This window comes from Cibotium barometz, chromosome 25 (assembly GCF_041138505.1).
Source record: "Cibotium barometz isolate CiBa-2024 chromosome 25, ASM4113850v1, whole genome shotgun sequence".
Classification (NCBI taxonomy): domain Eukaryota; kingdom Viridiplantae; phylum Streptophyta; class Polypodiopsida; order Cyatheales; family Cibotiaceae; genus Cibotium; species Cibotium barometz.
In genome coordinates this window covers 10,310,335-10,322,958 of record NC_141070.1, presented here as the reverse complement: position 1 = coordinate 10,322,958, position 12,624 = coordinate 10,310,335, and positions in this window count along the sequence as shown.

Below are 12,624 nucleotides of genomic sequence, written 5' to 3'. Positions count from 1 at the left end.
TTGAAAGCTGTCTTGGGTATATCTCCTTCATTGACTCTGATCTGGTAGTAACCAGACCTCAAGTCTATTTTTTAGAAAACTTTGGCTCCATGAAGCCTATTAAGAAGCTCGTCGATGTGAGGGATAGGATACTAACTTGACTTAGCCCCCGATAATCTATGCAGAGACGAAGAGTGTTGTCCTTCTTCTTTTGGAAAAGAACGGGTGCTCCCCAAAGGAGAGCTGCTTGGGCGTACAAATCCTTGCTCAATAGTTGGGAAAGTTTTTAAGCTCGATGGCTTCAGGAAGAGACATTTTAAGCTCGATGGCTTCAGGAAGAGACATTTTATAGGTGTTTTTGAGACAGGTTGAACACCAAGGATCACCCCGATTTCATGATTGACTTCTCAAGGTGGTAGCCCTATAAGCTTGTCAGGAAAGATGTCAGAGAATTCTTGGAGCCAAGAGGGTTCTGTTTCTTTTCTAGGTTCAACAGCTTTGTTGAGCTTAACTAGGAAGACTTGTTGTCCCTTACGTGCTCCCTTATGAAGATGCTTTGCCGTGACTACCCTAGACTTAGGTTTACATGTCTTCCCCTAAACTAATACTACTTGGACATGCTCATTTTTAAAAGTGATACTCCCCTGGTTATAGTGAATACTAGAATTGTTTGCAATTAGCCAGTCCATCCCAAGGATCCATCCAAAATTCCTAACGGTAGGACTCTAAAATAGCCATGAGTTTGCTCACTACCCAATTCAAAATCAAGGTTTCCTACAGAATGTTGAGACACTACTTCCTTCCCACTAGCTAGTTCTACAACCATTCTTCTAGCTAGTTTTTGACCCAAGTTTAATTTTTGTAAACACCTTGGAGAAAGAAATGAATGGGTACTGCCACAATCAATCAAAAGCTAGAATGGCTTACCGTGTGATGAGTGGCTGGGGTTTGAATAACACCAAATTGTTGATTTGGACCTTGATGTTCTACTGCCTGCATGGACAGTGGCGCATTCTTCTTCATCCATCTCTAGAGTTGTTTCTTCACTTATAGCACAGGCGGTGCAAGCAACTACTCCATGACCTCTACCATGTCCACCACCTCTTACACCTTGGTGGATGGGGGTTCCACGGCCTTGATTCGCTCGACCACTTTAAGGAAAAGATGCCCTAAAGTATCTCGGATCATTGCATTTGAAACACAAAGGGGCCTCTCTAAAAGAAGCAACATACGATCGGGGAACAAAGGAGTTGGTTTTTTGCCCTCGGTTGTATTAGGAAGCATTCTGTTGGGGCTTTTTGTAAGACTAATCTTTAGGGTTTGCTTTAGGGTAAGATCTCTTTTGAGGCTTAGCTTTACCAAACTTCAGCTCTTTCATAAGAGGCTTTGCTTGTATAAGAGCATCTTGCAATGTGCTTGGCCTCATTGCTTCGAGGTAGGAATCCAAGGGTTCATTCAAGCGTTGGTAGAAACGAGCCACTTATTTTGGAAGTAGTCATGGCTGGAGTAGAATTTAGAATAGTATTCTCCCAAGGTTAACTGAGTTGCTTGAAACTAAAAAACTCATTTATCTTTATGGATTCATGAGATAGAAGGAGAATCGTTCCTTCACAGCTTGCTTGATATCCTCCCATGTTTGGGAGTGTTCAGTGACTCCCTTGCCACGGCACCATTGCTTCCACCAGAGTTTAACATCCCTGTGGTGAGGTGAAATTCTGCAAGCATGAATTGGTTTTCCACTTCAATACGGCAACTGAGAAATAATCATCCATTACTTCAATCCAAACCTTGGCATCCTTCTCAATCTTTGAACCTTCCCCCTTAAAGGAGAGAGGTTGCATTTGCTTGAGTAGGAGCTTCTTCTCTTGAATATCTGTATATAGTGCATTGGGGAGTGGAGGCTGATCATCATGGCCATCATCGTAAGATTAAATTTTAGGATTATGAGATTCATACTTTACATTACACTCATGCTTTTAAAAGTAAAACTTTGAAATCATTTTATTTCTCAAATATTTACAAGGACAAGTTTTATTACAAAGATTTGAGACTTATATAATGAGTCTTATTCATCATAAAAGAAAATCCTAGACTCAACTAAAACATAAGACTAGAGCAGTCCACATAGGTGAAATATGGGGGTTCTGTCGTAGTAGTTTCTAAGACACGGAAGACTAATGGTAAGGGTGGTAGACTCTGGATTGGGTTGTGTCCCATAACGGCTACTCTATCGGTGGAGGTAAGACCTACATTACTTGGTCACATATCCAGCGGTCCTGTGGTATGAAATTCCCATCTATGGTCACAGAGTTGTCGGGACTGGGAGTACCCACAAACCAAAATAAACGGACCACATCTTTAGCTTTTCGATCCAACAAATCTACTTTAAATCGGTGGTGATGTTTCCCAGTTTGGTCCACTCTAATGAAAAAATACCTCGGCCCACAATTCAAAGGTGATCTCTACCCCGCCCTTTTTGGATACAAGAGGGATGATGGAGGGACAATCTCTCACGACCTGTCAATCAGACACCTGATCATGCATTTATTAAGGTTTAAGTTTACCATATTTTAATTGAAAATAACTAAAAATTTACGTATAGGCTCAATTTGGTGTTTGTTTTAGATGCTGTAAAATCTAATATTAAGGTATAGATTCCAAATTTGGACTCAAAATTTTAAGATTATAAGTGGAAACAACTTGTTTATTAAAATTATTTATTTTTACACCATAAAAGACCATAAATTCATCTATTAAATAGGCATATATTATTATTAAAGATGGACATGTTACATCTTCTCAAGAAGATTCTTCCCCTTCAAAATCTATTGCCGAACTCACAAGATAGGTCTCGTAAATTTCTCTCTATGCTAGGTATGGATCATACAAAAATACACGCATGTCCCAATGATGATTGCATGATATTTAGAGAGGTTAATAAAGATGCAACACAATGTCATGTGGAGAGAGCCGATATAGAGATGATTTGCAAGGAGACAAAATTCCCCGTAAGGTTTTACACTTTCCTATCATTCCTCGCATCTAACACATGTTTAAATATAAGGCAATTGCAGAACTCACGACATGGCATCATGCAACTCATTTCTTAACCGATGGCATCAAGAGGATTGTAGTAGCTGATTCACCAGTGTGGCAACATGTGGAGCATCAATGGCCAAAGTTTAAAGATGAGCCCCGTCACTTACACCTTGGCTTGGGCATGGATGATGTTAACCCATTTGGCTTCAAGTCCACATCATGGTCTACTTGGCCTATTATATTGGTGAATTACAACCTCCCTCCATGGGTGGCAATCAAGAAAAGTCATATCATGCTTGCTCTCCTTCTACCAGGTAAGTATAAGGTGGTGAACATGGATGTGTACCTCGAGCCTTTGATTGAGAACCTTGAGACACTATGGCAAGGTATCAAAGTGCATGATGTCTCAAGGCCAATAAATAGACAATATATGGAAGTAAAAGGAGTTTTGCTTTGGATGATGCATGACTATCTCGGGTTCTCATAGTGCTCAGGTACATACTTGAACTTTATGACTTTAAACTTGTCTTACTCTACCTCTCAATCATCTCAATTTTAAAATAGGTTTGGCAACCTCTGGACATCATGCACATCCAATTTGTGGACCATCACTTGTTTCATTTGGCAACCTCTGGACATCATACACGTCCGATTTGTGGACCATCACTTGTTTCGAAAAGACCCTCTACACTAAAGAAGCTAGTGTATTACAAAAATCATCAATTTCTCCCTCCTTCACATCCCAAGTATGTGTCACATGATGTCTCACCACTTGTGATGAGAGGTAGAGATTGGTTTGAGGCATGGAGAAGCACCCCAAATCCACTGCCCCACTAATGGGATGTCAAGACACTCAATTTGCTTTCAACTTCAATATTGGTGTGAGTGGAAGATCAATCGTCTCTTAGACCCCATGCATATCTTCAAGAATGAGGCAACAAATATTTGGGACCATTTAATTGGTAAAAGAGATACCAATGGTGCAATGGATGACTTACAAAACATTGGATGCCTTCAAAGATCATGGCCAATTGTAGGTGAGAGTGGTAACTTGGTCCTACCAAAGGCACCATGGGTATTAAACAAGAAGTAGCACAATAAGGTGAAAAGTGTGATTGCCTCTTTTAGTACACCAATGGGAGTAATGCATTCATTAAAGGGTGCATTCACAAATGATTCACACAAGATATTACAATTATTCAAATATTCTTTTATTCATTTTCTCTTTATGGTACATAATTTGTAGGCTCATATACTAACTTCCATTTTTTCCTATACATGGTTTATTCATCCGATAGCTATAGTTGGTTGTAGAGACAAGAAGGTTAGAGAGACTATTTACAAAATGGGAAGCTTGGTGAGGTATGAATCTTCTCTTGAATTCACTACTATCAAAGTTATATTTAATATTTGGTATTCTTATTCAATCACAAGTTATGTATAATAAATAGTACACATGATTGCTATATATGTATATACATGTCCTTAAAGGAGATAGATCCTACATCCATTAAGATGGCTCGTCTCAATTGCTCTATTGAGGCAGTGTGTATAATCGAGGAAAACTTTTCTAAAACAATTATCACCAGCCAATTGCATCTTGTGATGCATTTGATTGATGAAGTGGCACTTTGTGGTGTTGTTCATGTTTGATTTTATTGAAAGGTTCGTGAAAACCTTAAAGGACTTTGTAAGACAAAGAGTAAGGCCAGAAGAAAGCATGGCAGAGGGATGGTTGATGCGAAAATCTCTTGTGTATATCTCAAAACATATCTCTCACATAGATCCTTCCATGCCACGATTGTGGAGCAATAAGGAGGATGACCGACTAATCACTAATGTGCCACAAGGAAAAAGAAGGCAACGAAGACTAGATGAAGCATTACACCAAAAGGTGAATACATTATGTATTCTAAATAGTCCCATTATGGAGAAAAGGATTAGGAGATACAAGGATGTAATCAATAGATGAAATGATGAGAGAAGAGCTTTCAAAAGAGCAAATAGACGCTTGCCATTCCTACCCAGCTTAGAAACTCTACCTGATGTGATCAATATAAAACGGCTTCATAAGGCAATATTGATGGCACCAAAAAATGGAGAGATGATCACAAGAGAAGAGCATGAGTATGCGTGAGGGTGTGACCCTCAAGTAAGTATATTCTTCATCTCTATCTCATGCTTTGTTTGCTATATACCTTGTTTAATGCACTATACTAAATATCATGCTTTTGTTTAATGTTAATAAAAACTATATAATGCAATATGGTCAGAGGGAAGGCACTTCACATGGAGCATGTGGATTCTGAAAGAAACACATTTGGCTATAGTGTGATGGCAACTTTTGAGAAAGAAAGTCGAGCTAGTAGACATAATACTAATGTCATAGTAGAGGACAATCTTGAGTATTGTGGAACTATTCCAGATATTCTTGAGGTTGGGTTTAGAGCATTTGGTCTATTCATCTTTAATGTCAAATGGTTCAAGATGATATATAGAGGTGCTCAAGAGACTATGAAGAAACATCCAAATGGGTTTTTTCAAATTGATTCTACCAAGTTTTGGAATGATGAGAAAGATACTTTCGTAGTACCTCAACATTGTAACAAGTTAGTAATCCAACCAATCACACCGATAAATCTTCATGTAGTATAATGAATGTGTAACCCCTTTGCTTTATGATTTTAGGTTGTGTTTCATGCCGATCAAATTGATCTAAAGTGGTGGTATGTTATACAAGTTTTCCCTTGTTCAAAACATATCTTTCAAGATAAAGATGCTGAGGCCAAATCTCTGGATGAGGTGCAAGTACTATGTCAAATCGACTCATTGGAAGAAGACGATGATGAAAATGAAGAAAATAATTTAAAATGGGCCAATCAAGAGCACGAGGAATGTCAACCTGAAGAAGATAATGATAGTGATATTGATATAAAACCACGTCTTTTCATTGAGCTTCCATTAGATGTAGACATTGATGAAGCAATACAAATGGATCTATTATAAGATGGGATAGATTCATCATTTTTATAATTATTTTCTTTCAAGAGTTTTCAAGTGATATTGATATAGAACCACGTCTTTTCATTGAGCTTCCATTAGATGTAGACATTGATGAAGCAATACAAATGGATCTATTATAAGATGGGATAGATTCATCATTTTTATAATTATTTTCTTTCAAGAGTTTTCAACTATCTTTCATTTTCTTTTCAAACATGGCTTTAAGGGTTTTGATGGATGTTTTTTTAAAACTATCATTATTTTCTGTATGTATATCATGAAAAATGATGTATGTATATCATGACATGTATAATCTAATTTCAATCTTTAACAACTCTCTGGAATTTTAAATCTTAGTATAGCAACAAAATTTTGCTGGTGTGGTTGCTGCTCAACAGCCAAATTTTGTTGCTTTATTGTGCAAAAAAATAGCATCGAAATTTTGTTGAGCAGTGCTATTTCGCGCTGATGAGTAGAAATGCCCCGACATCCTGAAGGCCTAAATGTTGATATGCCCCCATGACGTATTGTAGTGAATGACTTGATTGGAAAAGATTGTATTCATTAAAAGGGATAAAGGAACCTATTCATAAGAATAAATAAATGAATCATGTTGTAACTTGCATCAGTAAAACAATGTGTTTAGTAACCTAGGAAAAACCTCATAGATAAATGGTTCTAGTCACTAGGAAGCAGGTGGTTGGGTGGAGCTAATGAGTCAGGTGTTTTCTTATAAGAGACTAGAAACCAAAATGCGATCCTTGACATATTAGGTAGGACCCGAGCCTTGTGAAGATCACTTATGAAGACTATCTAGGAGAGGCACCAAAGTGAGATATCTCTTAAAATGGGTTGGGATTGATCTTATCGAGTAGGGTACCTCCCTATCCTTGGTGATGAGATGGGGTGGGTATCTTACAATTAACCTTTATATTATATGTGTTGGCCACATGTAAGTCCAATGGTATTTTGAACTGTGAATGATCTATGCGACCATTTCCTAGCAGCAAGGCTGCAATGCCAGAAGATGCCTATCAAGAAAAAAGACTTCCCTAACATCTGCATATATTTCCTCCAAAATCAAATAAAGGTAGCCAATTGACAATTGTTTAGAGTTATTTTCATGCAATCAACAATTTGTGCCTACTGCTCAGTATCAAACATTATCTCTTCTTGTAATAATCCATTTGTAACTACGAACACAATTGATCTATCCACGTGAGGCATTCCCTCAAACTCAGCCAACCTTTTCCCATGCTATTAAAGAATGTGCTGTAAATGCAATAGAGCATCATTCTTTACCACTACTCGATGATCATTTAAATTCTCTATAGTCAATTTTAATGTATAAAATAAATTGTTCAAAAGTTTTGATGCAAATCTTGCCCACAAAAGGTCGGGAGAGGTAGGCTCACAAAACAACAAACAAGTGTCTCAATTGTGATCCAGTTTAATGAAACACTGCCTCTTGCATACACACAAACCATAGAATTTCTTCATCACTTTCTTAACAAACCTCTAGCTATGCATGCTCCCTTAAAAGTAGAATAAAGTTGCCCATCAAAAGCATGCAACTCATCAAAAGATTTACAACCTTTGCAAACAATAAGCAACATACGCAAGAAATATAACTTGCTAGTAGATGGAGAAATGTTATACATATGTGACCACTTCTTAATACTTGTGTTCGAAACGCACTTACATGGAAAATCTCTATAAAGAAAACCTTTTGCATCATCATGCAACTCATTACATGTGAATCACTCTGTAAGGGTAGTTTTTTGTTACTTTCTCTATATATTATACTCTGTAAATCATCATCATCTCAAAACATGAAATTATTATACAGGGGAAGATGAACTTATAATCTTTGGACATTGGGATTTTCATCATACATATCATATTCATCAATTCACTAGCATGCTTCTAATGCCAAGACATAGCGGGCATCTAAGTACCTATTGATCTCTTCCATCACACCATCAATTGAATGTGATTACCTAATTAGTGAATGTGAGAGGTGAGGGAGAGTGATTACCTCAAGACTACCCTTGCTAAGAGAGGAGAGGACAAGGAGCCAATCTTCCCCTCAATGGAAGTAGCGACCTACAATTTCAACTCGTGGCAAGTCCCCAAACAACAAATAATGTAAGCCCCGAGCACACGGACAAGCCTTAACATACACTTTAATACCAAACATCTTGATGGTTTCCATGGGGATAGATTCCCCACAACCATGCCTTTTACACTCAACAAACCGAGAGCACAATAACACAAAGCATAGGTAGTGGTAGACATGACCACAAGGTAGAGAGAAGCATTGCACGGATCTTACATGAAAAAATGGAACCCACAACCACTACAAGTTTCACAACCACCTATTGTTACCATGTCTCTTGTACCAACTGAGAAAATTGGAGGGAGTGCATGAGAACCAAGAAGGTTCCCATGTTTAGCCATGACCTTTAGAAGCAAAATGAAACTTGTAAAGTCTACCTCTTCTTCATACTCTTCTTCATACTTCAACTTTTTGCTAGACACGTTTGGCTATAATAATAAATAGTCAATATAAGTATATGACTCATGATACTTTGTAGAAAGTTTGTGGACCCAATCACAAGAATAACCACACAAAATTATGTGCTTTAAGAGTATATATTGTGCTTTACATCACAATATATAAGCAAGATGCACAATAGGAAAAACATAAGTTCCACATGAGAGCTTTATACCATACAACTACCCTATCCACTTGTGCTTTTAAGCATATTACTTGTGGTAGAAAGCATAAAACACTTCAAACATGTGTTATACAGACACATAGAATGCTTTATATCATAATGCAGATGCTTCATGCATTCTCATCTTGTACACTAAACCATATAGATTGTGATATCAGTCACAATAGAGCTCAAAGCACATGCTATCAAGCACAACATAATATATCAACATCACAGGGATTACAATACATATGTGTTTATAGAGTCCATTGGTGCTTTACAACATTGTATTGTGATGTAAAGCACCAATAGAAAGCATAAAAAATTTAAATACATGCTATAAACTAACAATCATTCTTCTATCAATCAGAGGACACACATAAAATGCTTTATTTCATAGTGCAAATGCTTCATACACTATCAAGCACAAAAGGTCTGGAAGCACATGCTATCAAGCACATTATAATACATTAATAGCACATGGAGTACAATACATATGTGTTTACAGAGTCTATTGGTGCTTTACAACACTATATTGTGTTATAAAGCACCAATAAAAAGCATAATACATTTTATACACATGTGATAAACTAACATTCATTCTGCTATCAAGTAGAGAAAAACATAGAATGCTTTATATCATAGTGCAAATGCTTTATATCATAGAATGCTTTATATCATAGTGCAAATGCTTCATACACTATCGTCTTGTGCTATAAAGCATACAAATTGTGATATGAAGCACAAAAGGGCTGGAAGCACATGCTATCAAGCATAACATAATACCTTAATAGCACAATGAGTACAATGTGTTTACAAAGTCTATTAGTGCTTTACAACACTATTTTGTGCTATGAATCACAACTTCAAGAGAAGCACATGTTGTAAAACAAATTTTACTATGCTGAGACCTGTAAAAAAAGCTCAAGGCATGCAGTTAGTTAGATATTTATGATGCAATATGTTAATGCTTTAAGGAGAGATGACTTTATTTTCTAAAACACAATAACAAAATTATAACCTCTAGGAATGCTTTGAATCACATCATGCACAAGCACCATGCAACCTACAAATGCAATGTCATGCATAAGATATAAAAAGCATATGTAAGGCATTACAAAACATCATGCATGAGTGACAATATGTGTTATAACACAATGTTTGGTGCAATGAATACATCATACCTTTGCATCATCGACCTTCTTCTGAAGCTTGACCATGTCAAAACACGAGTGAACACCTCGCTAAACTTTGTTAGCTTATCATCGATGATGGTTGGTGGTACTACACCTTTCTCTTTCAATTCGTGAAGGAGTTCTTGTATCTGATCAAATATCTCATCTTTTGAACCAGACATCTCGTGTGCTCTCTCTAAGGCTCCTTTGCTCTACGATAGAATTCTTACATTACTAATTCAAGAGAGCATAATGATTTTGACACATCATCCATCGTTAGCAACTTGCCTTTTGTTGGCTAATAATATCATCTCTTCAAAAAAGCATGTGCATAAACTCCTTTCAGCCACCGGTATCATCACGACAGTCTAATCTGTCAATTGAAACTCAACTAGGAATAACCCAATCCCTTGTCACATCACGGGACCAGCACCTCCACGTAGCTTCCTTTCTTTGTTTTCCCACCTCTCCACATTGTTATCCAATTCCTTATGTTTCTCTGTCCAATCCATGGCCTCCTCTGCAAAATGTGCCTAATCCATCTTCACTGGAACTGTCCTAGACCTCTCTAATGCAAAGGATTTTACAAAAAAGGATCCAAACATCTTGTTCTTAGGAGCTTTCTATTGATAAACATTCTAGTGGAATTATAGTAGCTCCTCCAAGAACTCGAGCCTCACATCTTGCTGCTGCTTAACCCTCTGGCCATGTTGGGGCTTAGGAGCTCTGAAGAAATGAGCCCAATCTACATCAAGAATGTCATTTTTACCCAAAACTGTGATGCGGGTTCTCTCCCTCCATGCTCAAGCCATGTACATCATGGAAATCCTTGGTAAACCTATAGAAGTGACCTTGGAGTAGTGGCTCAAATCCCGCCTTGCCCTTACCATTGCAAGGTGGTGTCTTTGGCATGGCACCTAGCTGCTTGTTTTACTGACTGTTGGGCAAGTATGGTGAGGATAGGCAAGGAGACAAGCAATGCAGAGTGGTTGCACAAGGGTCCAAACTAAATAGAGTGCCAAAATCCATGCATTTGACTAGTACTTTAGTTACAACCCACCACTCTGACTTGTACTACTCACCACTCCCAGTAATAATTTGAAATGTGAATAAACAAAGGATTTTTTAAATGTAATTTTTATGTAAATATTGCAAAATCACTTTACACTTATAACTTTCATACCTTTGAATAGGTGCTTACTTGAAACCACAAAAAATAATGACACTATTAACCAAATGACATGCTACCTTGCATAAGAGTGGGAGAGAAGAAGAGAAGGAAGCCCATGCAAGGGTCAGTTCGGAGACTAGCACTTAGCTAATGCTAATGCTAATGAGGGTTAACTCCCTGATGTGAGGCCACTAGGGACTCACTCCACCTCCACTAGGGACTCACTCCACCTCCACTTGTGTCACTCAAATGGAGCTTCCACAAGCTAGGTAGAGAGAAAAGAGGAAGGGAGCTATGGAAAGCTCTACCTCTACTTGGTGCCTATGTGTATGCAAGAGTGATATCAAGAGGAAGACAAGAAGAGGGAGAAGATAAGGCAAGACAAGAATCATCACCTACCTACACACACCACAATCAAGCAAGCATGCATTGACCAATACAAGCCTACCACATAGCCACAAGAGAGTGTGACAAAGAGAAGGAAAAACTCAATTGTGATAATGGGATTATCTCTTTTCATATTTCATAAATCACTTATATACATGAGCTCACTTTTTACAATGGTCGGCCACCCATTTACAATTGGGGGCCTAAAACTGACTTCCTAGCTCTAGGCTCATGCTTGTGTGACCGACATTACACAAGTCGTAAGCTCAGTCATCCCATATATCTTTTTTATGAAGCACTAAGCACGGTTACATAATAATGAGTTACAAGAAGCATAACCACGCTTGAAAATGATGTTACCCATTGATTTTACCCTTCTACATAACCTGGTTTTTCCATTTTTTGCATGTCTCTAAACCACTCACCATGATTGGTGAGGTGTTGCTCACTTTAAAAATTTAAATCCTTGGTTGAGAAGGAAAAAGGCATGCAAATAAACTACCTAAGATTAGATGGTGGAGGAGAGTGTCTCTCTAATAAGTTCAATGGTTTCTTGAGAAAGAAGAAAATCAAGAGACAATTTACATGTAAGTACACTCCACAGAATGGTGTTATAGAAAGGAAAAATAGGCACATTGCAAACGTGGCATGTGCCTTGATGTCTGAAAAGAATATGCTAGATTTTTTGGGTAGAATCAGTAACAACTTCTGTATACATCATGAACAAATTTTTATTCAACATGTGTGTGTGTGTGTGTGTGTGTGTGTGTGCGTGCGTGCGCGCATCGTGTGTGCATGTGTGTGCATGTGCGTGTGTATGCGTGTGTGTGTGTGTGTGTGTGTGTGTGTGTGCATGCATGTGTGTGTGTGTGTGTGTGTGTGTGTGTGTGTGTGTGTGTGTGTGTGTGAGAGAGAGAGAGAGAGAGAGTTTTAATTTACATAATAATGTTGATGCATAAGTATAAATTATAAAGGTGATTAAATAAATTACTGATGAAATCTATGTGTATCCAACACAATTAATCTATGTGTATCCAACACAATTAATCTATTTTCTATATAGAAAAGTATTCTCTATATAGAAATTTGATGGTAAAAATTGCACAACTCTATATAGAGGATCTCTCATATGGATGACACAGAAAGTATG